At 41.0% G+C, this 16633-nt stretch overlaps 1 protein-coding gene across 5 annotated transcripts in view; it reads right to left on the bottom strand.

Moving 5' to 3' along the window:
• Nucleotides 1-1324: 1324 nt before the first annotated feature.
• LOC129867203 (kelch-like protein 25) overlaps nt 1325-16633 on the bottom strand; it is a 51547-nt gene continuing 36238 nt past the window's right edge. For 3 of the 5 annotated variants that reach the window (XR_008761589.1, XR_008761587.1, XR_008761588.1), the window contains 2 exons: nt 15229-15307; nt 4909-14889 (listed from right to left, as the gene is read on the bottom strand). The gene's annotated coding sequence lies outside the window, so the exon portion shown is untranslated. Of the gene's footprint in view, nt 2823-4908; nt 14890-15228; nt 15308-16633 lie in introns of those variants that run through there. The other 2 variants (XM_055940444.1, XM_055940445.1) reach the window with 2 other exon arrangements.

The raw sequence follows: 16633 nt of genomic DNA, 5'->3' as shown, positions 1-16633 counted from the left end.
ACCATCTTAAATGGTCATAATGAAAAGAAAAAGGAATGTGATATTAGCAGTCTCTTGTAAAAACCTAAGGGCATTAAAGTATGTATGTTGGAGGGTGATCTTGGATGATATTGGATATCAGCGATGATGAAGGGCAGCAGGTGGTCTGTCCAGACGGCTGAGAGGCAGGTGGGATCGTCTCCTGGCAGAAGACTCACCTTCCACCTGCCCAGAGGACTTGCTACGCTGCCTGGCGACGCCTGCCTGTGCCCTTCCTTGGCTGCCTTTGGAACTCCTCCTAAAGCTTCTGGGCTGACAGCCACACAGGCAGATTAGAGGTGAGGGTAAATGTGTCTGTAATGAGCTAAAAACAGAGTTGCAACAACCTTGTGGACATACTGTCACTCTGAGTGTCAGATTGAGAGATTGGTGAGTGGGTTGGTGTTATTATTTGAACGGGTTTAAGGATGAGTGGACATCTAGATCGAATATTCCCATTTTCACTACTTAAAAAGTGACCGGGGACCATACTTCTGTTTTTAAACTTTCCTTTCAGCTAAAAAAAAAAAAAAAGCTGTGAAATCTACAGTTTGCATTTATTTTCCCTGAGGGGAAATATCACTGTTGTGGTCAGCTTCCAAACCTGTCACTCCCAGCCTAATGGGTCATGCTAATATCTTCTCGCTGTAGCAGAGCAAACGTTACAAGAAAAGACCCTTGTATCCCAGGAAAGAGAGGATTGCAAGGCAAACAGTTATAAATAAAACTCTAAATAATTGATTTAGGCAGACAACATATTCAGCAGAGCAAGGTTTATTGTTACTGTTGCCTTCACTGGGCTAGCTTTAGGGTCTTTATATTGGTGCTCATGAAGGAGGGATTCTATATACAAGTGAAAATACAGAATAGGTCATTTGATGCAGCATGCTGCAAGAGTAAGTGTTTTGAATCCTATAGCAAAACAAAAAATATCGACCGAACTGTGCTTCCAAAAAACCTTGCATTAAATAATGAATCTTAGCTTTCAAGAGAACATATTTCTTGCATTGTTGTTGCTACAGCCAGTGAAGTGGACACCTCCTTCTACTACTTGGCTAGCTTAGCTGTGCCTATTACCTCTTCTATTAACGTTCTCATCAGACTAACCACATCAGAAAAAGGATGAAATTCCGGAATAAATCCCTACTGGTCTTAATCTAACTCTAATTACGATCATAAGATGATTTTGTCTACTTCAAAGCCCTCTGGAATGTCTGCATTAGAGGTGTGACAAATCAGGACGGCAGGCTGAGGCACTCATTTAAGCCCCCGTCCATGTACTTATGGAACCAACCAGTAGTCAATGTGAATTAAAAAGTAATTTATTCAAACACTTTAACAGAGTGAATTTATGACAAACCTTTCTACCAGTATTAGGCACAATGAATTCAGTTCACAAGGAGGCCTTATTACAGTCCTTGAAGGCACCCCCCACATGGAAAAGTAACTGTAGTTTAAAAGTGAGTCTTTATCATCATTTTTATTTTTTTTAACTTCTCCTACGGGGCTTCTGAAGAAAAAGGTTGTAGCTTCTGGGCGGCTATCATTCACACAAATAAACTCCAGAAATAAACCAAATTCACCCCCCAAAAATCCCAGTATCAAATCTTAGTACCCTCATTGACATATTATGAAATGTATAGTGCCAAGTGCAAATGTTGTATAACTAAAACACACATCAACCACAATGTACCCACTGGGTACAGATGCAATTTCAACATCTAGTTTTGATTTTACATTTGGTTGAGTTGTCAACAAATGTGAATTCAACATGAAATCAACAAGAAATGTCACCATGTCCATTGGATTTAGGTTAAAAGGTGGGTGAAAAAAAGAAAATTCCCTTACGATGATTACTTTTTGCTAATCCAATCAGTTTTCCATGTTTTCAATGTAATCACATTTAATTTTGGGGGTGAAATGACATGGAAACAATCTTGATTAAACCAGTTTTTGACCAGTGAGTAATGGGTATTGTTTCATACCTTCAAGAAATGCTTCAATGATAAGAGGTCTACAATAGCAAATTGTGCTGTGGTGTTGACAGGATTCCCAGGCTGAATTGTTTCATAGATACGAAGTAAATACAGTACAACTGCTTATACTTTAACATGTATTTCCCCTGAAAGTTAGATGATACGTGTTGTGTTTCTTTGATATACAGTATCTCATTGTTTTAAAGAGTTGACTTACAATGTAGTGTAGGGCTGCTTGTTGGATCTGAGTGTCTGCTGAGGCTCATTAATCGTGTGTGCTGAGAGCCTACAGCAAAGAGCCAACAAACAGCACCACATTTTATGATGGAAGGGATAGTGTTCCTGCTTACTGTAGTTTATTAATTGTCATTTACAAAAACCAATCACCCCTTAAGACTACATCGCCTGGGTTCAAAGCTGGAATGATCTAATTGGGGATCCCTCAAATAATAAGACATTTAAAAATGGCCTCAGTTAGAAATACTGAGCAATAATACCCACATCGGTTGTCTGTCTATAAAGGGTCTGTTTCTCACAGTGGTCATGAATAAGACTGTTAGGAAGCATGGTATGGATGTCTCCTTGTGCTGTGAGGGAGAAGATCCAGCGAATGGCATCCCTCTTGGAGGACCTTGTGTTCTGCCGTTGGACCACACACCCCTCAGATAATCTGGAACAGTCTTTACCTCCGAGGGGGTGTTTGGCGTAACAGCTATAGCTGGACGACCCTGGCGGAACCAACCCTTCGCTTGACACATCTCGTTGGTTTACAGGCAGGCAAGCCCCAGCAAGCCTCTGCTAGTCACTATGGCCGGAAACATGTGACATCTGTGAACAGAGAGGCGGATGGATACACAGTGAAACCAAAGTCTCATGTCTCAGAGGCAAAACACTGAAACAGACAAAACAGCACCAACGAGGAATACAGACTCAAGAAATGAACACAACTTATTGGTTTATTCAGATCCCCATTAGATTTTGCCGAAGCAGCAGCTATTCTTCCACAGATACACTGATAGACAAGAACGGTCACACAAATGTAAAATACAACGATATACAAACAATACAACTAAAGAATGTGTAGACTGTTAGTGTGTGCATCATTTCAGTCCCTATTGTGCCATGAGATGTTTTCTACATTTTTAATGGTAATTTTGCTTGAGTAATTGGAGATGGAAGGGAGTTCTTTGCGATCATGGCTCTGTATAATAAATACTGTGTGTTGGCATGAATTCGTTTTGGACTTGGACTGTGAGGAGACCCCTGGTGGCATGTATTGTGGGGTCTATATGGGTGTCTGAGCTGTATGTTATTTGATTATGCAAACTATCTGGAATTTTCATCACAGTAATATTTCTCATAAAAACTAGGAGAAGCAGTTAATCTCTCGTCAACCCTCAGGGCTCACTGCATCTCAGTGCAAGAGGCGTCATTACGGTCCCTGGTTTGAATCCAGGCTGAATCACATCTGGCCGTGATAGGGAGTCCCATAGGGCGGCGCACAATTGGCCCAGCGTCGTCCAGGTTTGGCCAGGGTATGCCGTCATTGTAAATAAGAATTTGTTCTTAACTGACTTGCCTAGTTAAATAAAGGTAAAATAAACCAGGAATGACTGGCATACATGCATGTTGTTGATGTTAGTTCTGTATGTGCAATTAAACCCCCTGTAGATTTAAGTCCTTAGATCACAATATCTACTAAGCTAATGTATGGAATTGTTATAAGTTGGTCATAAAATGTATAATTTAGCCATTTGATTTAGAATTTTTTAGGACCTATGTAGGTATAAAAAATACAATAAAAACATTGAATATAGCCTTTACTGCTAGAGCCCATAGAAACGCATTGAATAATTCATAAATGGCAAAACATAGTAAAAAATAATAATAATAAGAAACAAGGTTTTGAAGTGTCTGTCCTAAATCAGAGAGATATAATAAAACTCAGGTTTGGTCATATTATTTTGGGCTCATTACCCCGTATGCACTTTTTGCAATTTTTACAGCCAGGTCCTGGGTTACCTTCAGATGACTCCCCTGAAGCTTGTGTGCGTCGTAGAGCAGGTCAACCGACATCTTCATTCTCATGAGAGTCTCACTTGTCGATATTTGTAGCTCACACGGTTCGGGTTTTGCAGACTATATCATGACCAATTTCTTTGCCGGATCTTCTCATGTGTAAAAGAAAGTCCACTTTCACAAGTCCAATGTTTTGGAATGGGTGCAAACTTTATAACGGCGGAAAGAGGGGATTGAGCCACTAAAGAAATGTTAAATCTCTAGCATAAACACACGGAGCTGTTCAATATTCAAAATGATGTTACCGTTTGACGCTGTGGAGCTTCAATTGACTTTAGGGGGTTAAATGAAAGGCATGCTGCTCGGTTTTAGTTCTGAATTGTGTAAGTGCAAGATTATTACTGTACATTCATGTCGTGCAAAGCATTTTTTCGCAAGCAGATCCGCGTCATGTGAATCCCCCCCAATGATGTACACAGTAATGAAAGAGGCACATTATTTTCCTGTCAAACGGGCTCACAGTTTGTACATCTGCTGTTGCATTCTTCTGGTTTTGGCTTTGAGGCAACCTCTTTCGCTCACTCCTCCACCCACCAACCAGACCCCTTTGTCAGCATTCCACATATTGTGTAGATGCACATGGAGCATGATCAGCGCTGGAATCAGAATTAACTGCAGCCCAGAGAACAATGGGCCAGTGAGCTCCACAGAAACACAGCCACACAATGTGAGAATGGCTGCTCATATTAAACAGGTACAGCGCCTTCATAGAGTACTCACACCTCTTGACTTGTTCTACATTTTGTTGTAACAACCTGAATTCAAAATGGATTCAATATTATTTTTTCTAACCCATCTACAAACAATACTCAATAATGACAAAGTGAAAACATGCTAGTTGACATGTTTTGCAAATTTATTGAAAATGAAAAACAGAAATATCTCATTTACATAAGCATTCAATACCCCTGACTCCATTCATGTTACAATTACCGTTGGCAACGATTACAGCTGTGGGTCTTTCTGGGTAAGTCTCTAAGAGCTTTGCACACCAGGATTGTACAATATTATTTTTAACATTCTTCAAGTTCTGTCAAGTTGGTTGTTTATAAATTGATAGACAGCCATTTAAGTCTTGCCGTAGATTTTCAAGCCGATTTAAGTCAAAACTGTAATTAGGCCAGTCAGTAACATTCAATTCCAGTGTACAGTGTACATTTGGCCTTGTGTTTAGGTTATTGTCCTAATGAAAAGTGAATGTCTCCCAGTGTCTGTTGGAAAGCACACAACCAGGTTTTCCTCTAGGATTTTACCTGTTTACCTCGATTTATATATATTAAAAAAAGCTTGCCGATGACAAGCATACCCATAACATGATGAAGCCACCACCATGCTTGGAAATATGAAAAGTTGTACTCAGTGATTTTACCCAAACATAAGGTTTTGTATTCAGAACATAAAATGAATTGCTTTGCCACATTTTTTGCATTTTTACTTTAGTGCCCTATTGCAAACAAGATGCATGTTTTGGAATATTTTTATTCTGTACAGGCTTCCTTTTCAGGCTGTCAATTCGGTTAGTATAGTTTAGAAATTACAAATTTGTTGATCCATCATCCATTTTGTCATATCACAGCCAATTTGACTCTAACTTTTCTAAGGTCCTCATTGGCCTCATGATGAAATCCCAGAGCGGTTTCCTTCCTCTTCAGCAACTGAGTTAGGAAGGACACCTGCATCTTTGTAGTGACTGGGTGTATTGATCCACCATCCAAAGTGTAATTATTAACTTCACCATGCTCAAAAGGGATATTAAATGTCTGCATTCATTTTTTTAGCTGCCCTTTCTGAGGCATTGGAAGACCTCCCTGGTCTTGTGGTTGAATCTGTGTTTGAAACTCACTGCTCGACTGAGGAACTCTACAGTTGAAGTCGGAAGTTTACATACACTTAGGTTGGAGTCATTAAAACTCGTTTTTCAACCACTCCACAAATTTCTTGTTAACAAACTATAGTTTTGGCAAGTTGGTTAGGACATCTACTTTGTGCATGACACAAGTCATTTTTCCAAGAATTGTTAACAGACAGATTATTTCACTTATAATTCACTGTATCACAATTCCAGTGGGTCAGAAGTTTACATGCACTAAGTTGACTGTTCCTTTAAACAGCTTGGAAAATTCCAGAAAATTATGCCATGGCAATAGAAGCTTCTGATAGACTAATTGACTTCATTTGAGTCAATTTGAGCCAATAGGAGGTGTACCTTCAAACTCAGTGCCTCTTTGCTTGACATCATGGGAAAATCAAAAGAAATCAGCCAAGACCACAGAAAAACAATTGTAGACCTCCACAAGTCTGGTTCATCCTTGGGAGCAATTTCCAAACACCTGAAGGTACCACGTTCATCTGTACAAACAATAGTACGCAAGTATAAAGACCATGGGACCACGCAGCCGTCATACTGCTCAAGAAGGAGATGCGTTCTTTTTCCTAGCGATGAACGTACTTTGGTTACGAAAGGTGCAGATCAACCCCAGAACAACAGCAAAGGACCTTGTGAAGATGCTGGAGGAAATAGGTACAAAAGTATCTATATCCACAGTAAAACGAATCCTATATCAACATAACCTGAAAGACCGCTCAGCAAGGAAGAAGCCACTGCTCCAAAACCGCCATAAAAAAACAGACTACGGTTTACAACTGCACATGGGGACAAAGATCGTACTTTTTGGAGAAATGTCCTCTGGTCTGATGAAACAAAAATAGAACTGTATGGCCATAATGACCATTGTTATGTTTGGAGGAAAAAGGGGGAGGCTTGCAAGCCGAAGAACACCATCCCAACCATGAAGCACGGGGGTGGCAGCATCATCATGTGGGAGTGCTTTGCTGCAGGAGGGACTGGTGCACTTCACAAAATAGATGGCATCATGAGGAAAAACAATTATGTGGATATATTGAAGCAACATCTCAAGACATCAGTCAGGAAGTTACAGCTTGGTTGCAAATGGGTCTTCCAAATGGACAATGACCCCAAGCATACTTCCAAAGTTGTGGCAAAATGGCTTAAAGACAACAAAGTCAAGGTATTGAGTGGCCATTACAAAGCCCTGACCTCAATCCTATAGAAAATTTGTCGGCAGAACTGAAAATGCGTGTGCGAGCAAGGAGGCCTACAAACCTAGCTCAGTTACACCAGCTCTGTCAGGAGGAATGGGCCAACATTCACCCAACGTATTGGGGGAAGCTTGTGGAAGGCTACCCGAAACATTTGACCCAAGGTAAACAATTTAAAGGCAATGCTACCAAATACTAATTGAGTGTATGTAAACTTCTGACCCACTGGGAATGTGATGAAAGAAATAAAAGCTGAAATAAATCATTCTCTATACTATTATTCTGACATTTCACATTCTTAAAATGAAGAGGTGATCCTAACTGACCTAAAACAGGGAATTTTTACTTGGATTAAATGTCAGGAATTGTCAAAAACTGAGTTTAAATGTATTTGGCTAAGGTGTATGTAAACTTCCGACTTCAACTGTAGATGAGGTAATCATTCAGATATCATGTTAAACACTATTATTGTACACAGAGTGAGTCCATGCAACTTATTATGTGACTTGTTAAGCAAAGATTTACTTCTGAACTTTTTTTAGGCTTGCCATAACAAGCCACATTCCACATTATTTTCATATTTTGGGATATTGTGTGTAGGCCAGTGACACAAAATCTCAATTTAAACAATTTGGTTGCTTACCAAGATGACATTGAAATTTCCTGGGTGGCCTGGCTACAGTTTTGACTTACACTGAACAAAAATATAAACAACATGTAAAGACTTGGTCCCATGTTTCATGAGATTAAATAAAATATTTTCCATACGCACAAAAAGCTAATTTCTATCAAATGTTGTGCACAAATTTGTATACATCCCTGTTAGTGAGCATTCCTCCTTTGCCAAGATAATTTATCCACTTGACAGGTGTGGCATATGAAGAAGCTGATTAAACGGCATGATCATTACACAGGTGCACCTTGTGCTGGGGAAAATAAAAGACCAGTCTAAAATGTGCAGTCGTGTCACACAACACAATGCCACAGATGTCTCAAGTTGAGGGGCGTACAGTTGGCATGCTGACTGCAGGGATGTCTACCAGAGCTGTTGGCAAATGATTTAATGTTCATTTCTCTACCATAGGCCGCCTCCAACGTAATTTTAGATAATTTGGCAGTACGTTCAACCGGCAGGCATAAACTACGGACAACAAACACAATAGATACCGTGACAAGATGCGGATGCCCATTGTAGTGCCATTCATCCTCTGCCATCACCTCATGTTTCAGCATAATTCATGAATCCATTTTGCAAGGATCTGTACACAATTCCGGGAAGCTGAAAATGTCCCAGTTCTTCGAGGGCCTGAATAGTTACCAGCCATGTCACCCATTGAGCATGTTTGGGATGCTCTCGATCAATGTGTATGACAGCGTGATCCAGTTCCCGCCAATATCCAGCAACTTCGCCCAGCCATTGCAGAGGAGTGGGACAACATTCCACAGGCCACAATCAACAGCCTGATCAAATTTGTGTGAAGATGTATCTCGCTGTACGAGCCAAATGGTAGTCACACCAGATACTGACTGGTTTTCTTATCCACGCCCCTACCTTTTTTTAAGGTATCTGTGAACTTATCTGTTGCTTAACTGTGTCCCCAATCATGTGAAATCCATAGATTAGGGCCTAATGAATTTATTTCCATTGACGCAGCTTTCCAAGCTAAGCACCGTTAATTCTCTCCACGTAACCTTGACATGTTTTCACTGCACTCCAACTGAATGCTAATCATTTCCCTTTGAGAGTGCAAAGGCATTAAAAGAAAGATTCAACCATTTGGAATGTTATATCGTTTTTGGGCATATCGATTCCTAGGATAATTTCATGTTTTCATGTGTTTCACAAGCTCTTCCCGTTCACGCAGGCCGGAATAAACCTGGCATGAGGTAGCATTGTGATGAAGCCACTCCCACTACTCTGCAAGTTAATAGTATGATTACTTTAAGATCTCAAAAATATCCATTATACATGTCAGATTTCAATACAGGCCAATGTCTTTTCTATAATGAGACATTGATTATATTTTTGTGATATTCCTACCTCGAAAAATCAGTGACATGGATGCCAAAGAAAGCCAGGTTCACCCAAGAAATTGATCAAGAAAAAATAAATATTTTGTCTGTTTCATAATTTTCTTTCACCTGAACGTCTCACCGGTGAAAGCATCCAAGCAAGCGAAACAGCGCCCCTCTGACTCAGTATGTGTAGGCCACCTATCTGATGCTGTCAGGTCAAAAATAGTGACATTTTTTGCGCACTTAGCACTGAATGCAAGTCAAGCCAGCAAGCATTTGGCCTCTCTTGATAAAAAAAGTATAAAATAATAGCCAATCAGTGTTGAGCTAAACTGAGAGAGCTCAACTATGTATGAATGATCCTGGTGCACAAAAAAAATTAAAGTGTAATGGGAAACCAGTTTGGATTTGTCTTCACCAATCGAATCACGTCAAAATACCAAACATCATTGACAGAAAATAAATGAGAATTGTTGAATCTCGTTGTCCCCAGGTGGTTAACTAGCTATCTAAAAATGGCCCTTTTCTAAACTAGCCATGGATGGGGATAGGGATTTGGAATCGTGGTTTTACTTAATTCTCCGTACTGGCCAATGATTATAAACACAGTTCTTATCCAACCATAAATTCATACATTGTGCCCCTGGCTTGATAGGATGGGAGTTCAATATGTAGCTAGATGTAGTAGGCTAATGTTAACAAGTTGGCTCATTGTGCCCATGAAAGGAAGTTAGGATAGCAAGCAAGCACTTTAGCCAGGTAGCCTAGGACAAAAAATATATGACAGTCATAGACCATTTCGTCAACATGTTTTTTCTATTTGCGTGCATGCACACGCATATTTATCTTATGTTGATTGGACTAAATTGTTTTTGGTATCTTTCAGTTGGCACTGTATAAGACTTATTAGCATAGGTGATTTGATGTTGAAATGTTGCTGAAATAGTGGAGGCAGCTCTTGCTTTTGCTACTTGCAGTAATTCCGTGGTTCTAAATCAATAATTGTTTAGTAGTCTGAAAATGTCGGAAGAATGTACTTGTTTGACCATGCTGTAGGTCATGTAACTGTTTGTTACATGCAAAATGCTTTGAAGACTCGTTTTGTGATGAAACAAAATGTGTGGTTAATTTTATTCTGCCAATGTGTGGTCTTATTGTATCGGTCTTAAGCACAACCAGTCAAAAGTTTGGACACACCTACTCATTCAAGGGTTTTCTTTATTTTTACTATTTTCTACATTGTAGAATAATAGTGAAGACATTGAAACTATGAAATAACACATGGAATCATGTAGTAACCAAACAAGTGTACCACAAATCAAAATATTTTATTTGAGATTCTTCAAAAGTAGCCACCCTTTGCCTTGATGACCGCTTTGCACCGTCTTGGCATTCTCTCAACCAGCTTCATGAGGAAGTCACCTGGAATGCATTTCAATTAACAGGTGTGCCTTGTTAAATGTTAATTTGTGGAATTTCTTTCCTTCTGAATGCGTTCGAGCCAATAAATTGTGTTGTGACAAGGCAGGGGTCATGTACAGATGGCCCTATTTGGTAAAATACCAAGTCCATATTATGGCAAGAACAGCTCAAATAAGGAAAGAGAAACAACAGTCCATCCTTACTTTAAGACATAAAGGTCAGTCAATGCGGAAAGTTTCTTCAAGTGCAGTTGCAAAAACCATCAACTGCTATGAAAAACTGGCTCTCATGAGCCGCCACAGGAAAGGAAGAACCAGAGTAAGTTAGATACCAGCCTCAGAAATTGCAGCCCATCTACATGCTTCAAAGTTCAAGTAACAGACATCTCAACATCAACTGTTAAGAGGAGACTGCGGGAATCAGGCCTTCACGGTCGAATTGCTGCAAAGAAACCACTACTAAAGGACACCAATAAGAAGAAGAAACTTGCTTGAGTCAAGAAACACAAGCAATGAACATTAGACTAGTGGAAATCTGTCCTTGGTCTGATGAGTTCAAATTTGAGATTATTTTTCTTATTTTATTTTTATTTCACCTTTATTAACCAGGTAGGCCAGTTGAGAACAAGTTCTCATTTACCACTGCGACCTGGCCAAGATAAAGCAAAGCAGTGCAACACAAACAACACAGAGTTTCACATGGGATAAACAAACGTACAGTCAATAACACAATAGAAAAATATATATACAGTGTGTGCAAATGTAGTAAGATTAGGGAGGTAAGGCAATAAATGGGCCATAGTGGCGAAATAATTACAATTTAGCATTAACACTGGAGTGATAGATGAGCAGAAGATGAATGTGCAAGCAGCGATAATGGTGTGGAAATTAGCAAAAAAATAATAATATGGGGAGGAGGTAGTTGGGTAGTCTATTTACAGAAGGGCTGTGTACAGGTGCAATAATCGGTAAGCTGCTGACAGCTGATGCTTAAAGATAGTGAGAGAGATATAAGACTCCAGCTTCAGTGATTTTTGCAATTCGTTCCAGTCACTGGCAGCAGAGAACTGTAAGGAAAGGCGGCCAAAGGAGGAGTTGGCTTTGGGGATGACAAGTGAAATATACCTGCTGGTTCCAACCGCTGTGTCTTTGTAAGATGCAAAGTAGGTGAACGGATGATCTCCGCATGTGTGGTTCCCACCGTGAAGCAGGAGGTGTGATGGTGCTTTGCTGGTGACACTGTCTGTGATTGATTTAGAATTCAAGGCACACTTAACCAGGATGGCTACCACAGCATTCTGTAGCGATCCGCCATCCCATCTGGTTTGCGGTCAGCGGCACTATTATTTGTTTTTCAACAGGTAATTTGATGCAGCACTCCATCACTCTCCTTCTTGGTCAAATAGCCCTTACACAGCCTGGAGGTGTGTTGGGTCATTGTCCTGGCCTCCACAATCACCCAACCTCAACCCAATTGAGATGGTTTGTGAAGAATTGGACCGCAGAGTGAAGGAAAAGCAACCAACAACTGCTCAGCATATGTGGGAAGTCCTTCAAGACTGTTTGAAAAGCATTCCAGGCCAAGCTGATTAAGAGAATGCCAAGAGTGTGCAAAGCTGTCAAGGCAAAGGGTGGCTACTTTGAAGAATTTCAAATACAAAATATATTGATTTGTTTAACACTTTTTTGGTTACTACAATGTAGAAAATAGTAAAAATAAAGAAAAACCCTTGAATGAGTAGGTGTGTCCAAACTTTAAAACGGATTAAAATGTTTTTCCCACTTCAATCTACACACAATACCCCATAGCGACAAAGCAAAAACAGGTTTAGACATTTTTGGAAATATCAGATTTACATAGGTATTCAGACCCTTTATTCAGTACTTTGTTGAAGGACCTTTGGCAGCGATTACAGCCTAGAGTCGTCTTGGGTATGACACTATAAGCTTGGCACACCTGTATTTGGGGAGTTTCTCCCATTCTCCTCTGCAGATAAAGAAGCGCTGTCAGGTTGGATGGGGAGCGTTGCTGCACAGCTATTTTCAGGTCTCTTCAGAGATTTTCGAGGTTCAAGTCCGGGCTCTGGCTGGGCCACTCAAGGACATTCAGACTTGTCTCAAAGCCACTCCTGCATTGTCTTGGCTGTGTTCTTAGGGTCGTTGTCCTGTTGGAAGGTGAACCTTCACCCAAGTCTGAGTGCTCTGGAACAGGTTTTCATCAAGGATCTCTCTGTACTTTGCTCCGTTCATCTTTGCCTCGATCCTGACTAGTCTCTCAGTCCCAGGCCTCTGAACGCAAGGCACTACAGACTGTAGTGCGCACAGCCCAGTACATCACCGGGGCCAAGCTTCCTGCCACCCAGGACCTCTAGACCAGGTGGTGTCAGAGGAAGGCCCTACAAATTGTCAAAGACTCCAGCCACCCTAGTCATTGACTGTTCTCTCTGCTACCGCACAGCTAGGTCTAGGTTCAAGGGCTTCTAAACAGCTTCTACCCCCATGCCATTAGACTCCTGAACATCTAATAAAATGGCTACAGACTTTTTGCACCCCCCCCCCTCCCCTCCTTCTACACTGCTGCTACTCTGTTATTATCTATGCATAGTCACTTTAATAACTCTACCTACATGTACATATTACCTCAACTAACCGCACATTGACTCTGTACCGGTGCCCCCTGTATATAGCCTCGCTATTGTTATTTTACTGCTGCTCTTTAATTATTTACCTTTTTTAAGGTATATTCTTCACTGCATTGTTGGCTAAGGGCTTGTACATAAGCATTTCACTGTAAGGTCTACATCTGTTGTATTCAGCACGTGACAAATAAAATTTGATTTGAAAACATCCCCAAAGCATGATGCTGCCACCACCATGCTTCACCGTAGGGATGGTGCCATGTTTCTTTCAGACGTGCCGCTTGGCATTCAGGCCAAAGAGTTTAATCTTGGTTTCATCAGAGCAGAGAATCTTGTTTCTCATGGTCTGAGAGTCTTTAGGTGCCTATTGGCAAACTCCAAGCGGGCTGTCGTGCCTTTTACTGAAGAGTGGCTTCCGTCTGGCCACTCTACCATAAAGGCCTGACTTTGGTGGAGTGCTGCAGAGATGGTTGTCCTTCTGGAAGGTTCTCCCATCTCCACAGAGGATCTCTGGCGCTCTGTCAGTGACCATTGGGTTCTTGGTCACCTCCCTGACCAAGACCCTTCTCCCCCAACTGCTCAGTTTGGCCAGGCGGACAACTCTAGGAAGAGTCTTGGTGGTTCCAAACTTATTCCATTTAAGAATGGAGGCCACTGTGTTCTTGGGGACCTTCAATTCTGCAGGCACATTTTGGTACCCCTCCCCAGATCTGTGCCTCGACACAATCCTGTCTCTGAGCTCTAAGGACAATTCCTTCAACCTCATGGCTTGGTTTTTGCGCTGACATGCACTGTCAACTGTGGGACCTTACATACAGGTGTGTGCCTTTCCAAATCATTTCCAATCAATTCAATTAATCACAGGTAGACTCCAAGTTGTAGAAACATCAAAGATGATCAATAGAAACAGGATGCACCTGAGCTCAATTTCGAGTGTCATAGCAACGGGTGTGAATACTTTGTAAATACGGTATTTCTGTTTATTTTTTAAAAATGTATAAGGTTTGTTTTTTAATACAATTGCAAAAATGTACACTTAAAAATATAAAACACAACATGTAAAGTGTTGGTCCCATGTTTCATGAGTTGCAATAAAAGATCCCAGAAATTTTCCATACGCACAAAAATCGTATTTCTCTCACATTTTGAGCACAGTATAAGTCATTCCCCAGTGAGGGACATCACTGAGATTAACCTCCAACATTCATAATCTTGTTCAGTAGATGAGGGCAAATTTTGTCATGACATCCACAGGTTTTTAAAATGTTTTTATACATAGGAGTTTACAGGTTTTTGTTCCAGCCCTTCACCACACCTCAATCAACTAATTATGGTCTAAATGTAAGACTTGCACACAGTGCAATTCCCCAGAAGTCAAATCTGTATTTTAGAATGAGCGTCATAAATTACAATGACCTGAACAATCTGCATGATAAATAACATGGATGAATCTATTTCTATATCAAATAAAAGTTTATTGGTCACAGATTAGCAGATGTTATAGCTGGTGAAGCGAAATGCTTATGCTTCTAGCTCCAACAGTGCAGTAAGTAAGTATCTAACATTGTGATGTTGCACACCCCCCTGAAAAAAATCCTGGGATATGGTGATTGTCCTGGTGGCTGGGGAGGTTCAAGTTCTTTACATCTGGCCAGGTGTCAGGGTGGGATCTCCTTCAACCTGGAACAAGCACAGATAAGAGGGGAGAAATTAACCCCAATGCTCAAATTTCAGTGCTGGTTCAAGTTGCTGAAGCCACAACAAAAATAATTGCACATTAAGAGGTTGTTAAGTTTTGCATATTTATAGACTTGTTTTCATTAAGAGTAGTAAAATAACTTATCCTCTAATTTTAACTAGTAAAGCCAAACCCAATGGTACAACACAATATCGTAAGAGAAAGTTAGGTAAACAGACTCAACAGAATGCACAAATAACTTGGCTGGCAAGCAAGCCTAGATTGAAAAATGTAAATCCAGCCAGTTGTGTTCTGTTCAATCAGACGTTGAAATGTCTTACCTCCAAACGAGTCAAGCATGACTGTTTCCTCCTGCTAAGCAAATGTGTGAAATGCCAAATCAGGTGCCCTCTTTAGTCCCTGAAAACAAATGGGAAAACTAATTTGCCACATGTCTTTAGCTGGCTAGCAAATTAGCCAATTCATGATAAAAAAATAATAATAACGTCTGGGTCTTCACAATTAACACTACGGAATCTACGATTAGTGTTCATTTCCGGTCACAACTTGTAGACTTGTTTACGTGCTGCTGTGCGGTTTGTTGCTCACCTTTACCTGCCAACTTCACGGTTTCAATTTTTTAATTAACGTTTATATTTTTATTTTATCCCCTTGCTCAACTTTTTTCATTCAATTTCTTTCACCCTTTTTCACTCAGGACCTCCACTAGCCGAAGCTAAATAGTAACATTAACATGCTTTCTTATTGCAGTCGCTGTACTCATAATATACAGGAGAACGATCACCTTATGGCGAGGAAAGCTGTGCTGCAATCGTTAGGCATGGGTAATTTAAGTGTAGGAAAGGATGAAACAGCGTATACAGTATAAATCCCCTCGCACAGTCCCCACAGCCAGACAATGTTCTCATGGCTTCTGGAAGGAAATGCTGTAGGAATGCTCAACCGGTGTTGCTCATTCAGCCGACAAACTTTCAACGGGTCTCCCCATTAAGCAGCGGGTCGGAGTTAGAGGCCGAACCTTCTCTGGTCTCTGACTCCTCCCATTACGGGGTCTGAGACGCCGAAGCCTCCCACCATTAGCTCTGACAAATTGAAAACCCTAGTCATTGGCGACTCCATTACCCGCAGTATTAGACTTAAAACGAATCAACCAGCGATCATACACTGTTTACCAGGGGGCAGGGCTGCCGACGTTAAGGCTAATCTGAAGATGGTGCTGGCTAAAGCTAAAACTGGCGAGTGTATAGGGATATTGTTATCCAAGTCGGCACCAACGATGTTAGGATGAAACCGTCAGAGGTCACCAAGCGCAACATAGCTTCTGCGTGTAAATCAGCTAGAAAGATGTCGGCATCGAGTAATTGTCTCTGGCCCCCTCTCAGTTAGGGGGAGTGATGAGCTCTACAGCAGAGTCTCACAACTCAAATCGCTGGTTAAGAACTGTTTTCTGCCCCTCCCAAAAGATAGAATTTGTAGATAATTGGCCCTCGTTCTGGGACTCACCCACAAACAGGACCAAGCCTGGCCTGTTGAGGAGTGACGGACTCCATCCTAGCTGGAGGGGTGTTTATCTTATCTACGAACATAGACAGGGCTCCAACTCCCCTAGCTCTACAATGAGATAGCCAGCCTGCCAGCTTAGTGGAGTCTGCCACTAGCACAGTCAGTGTAGTCAGCTCAGCTATCCCCATTGAGAATATCTGTGCTTCGACCTAGGTTGGGCAA

The sequence above is a fragment of the Salvelinus fontinalis genome, chromosome 12 (assembly GCF_029448725.1).
Source record: "Salvelinus fontinalis isolate EN_2023a chromosome 12, ASM2944872v1, whole genome shotgun sequence".
Classification (NCBI taxonomy): domain Eukaryota; kingdom Metazoa; phylum Chordata; class Actinopteri; order Salmoniformes; family Salmonidae; genus Salvelinus; species Salvelinus fontinalis.
Note: the sequence above shows the minus strand (reverse complement) of the source record. Positions and strands in the feature narration are given on the sequence as shown.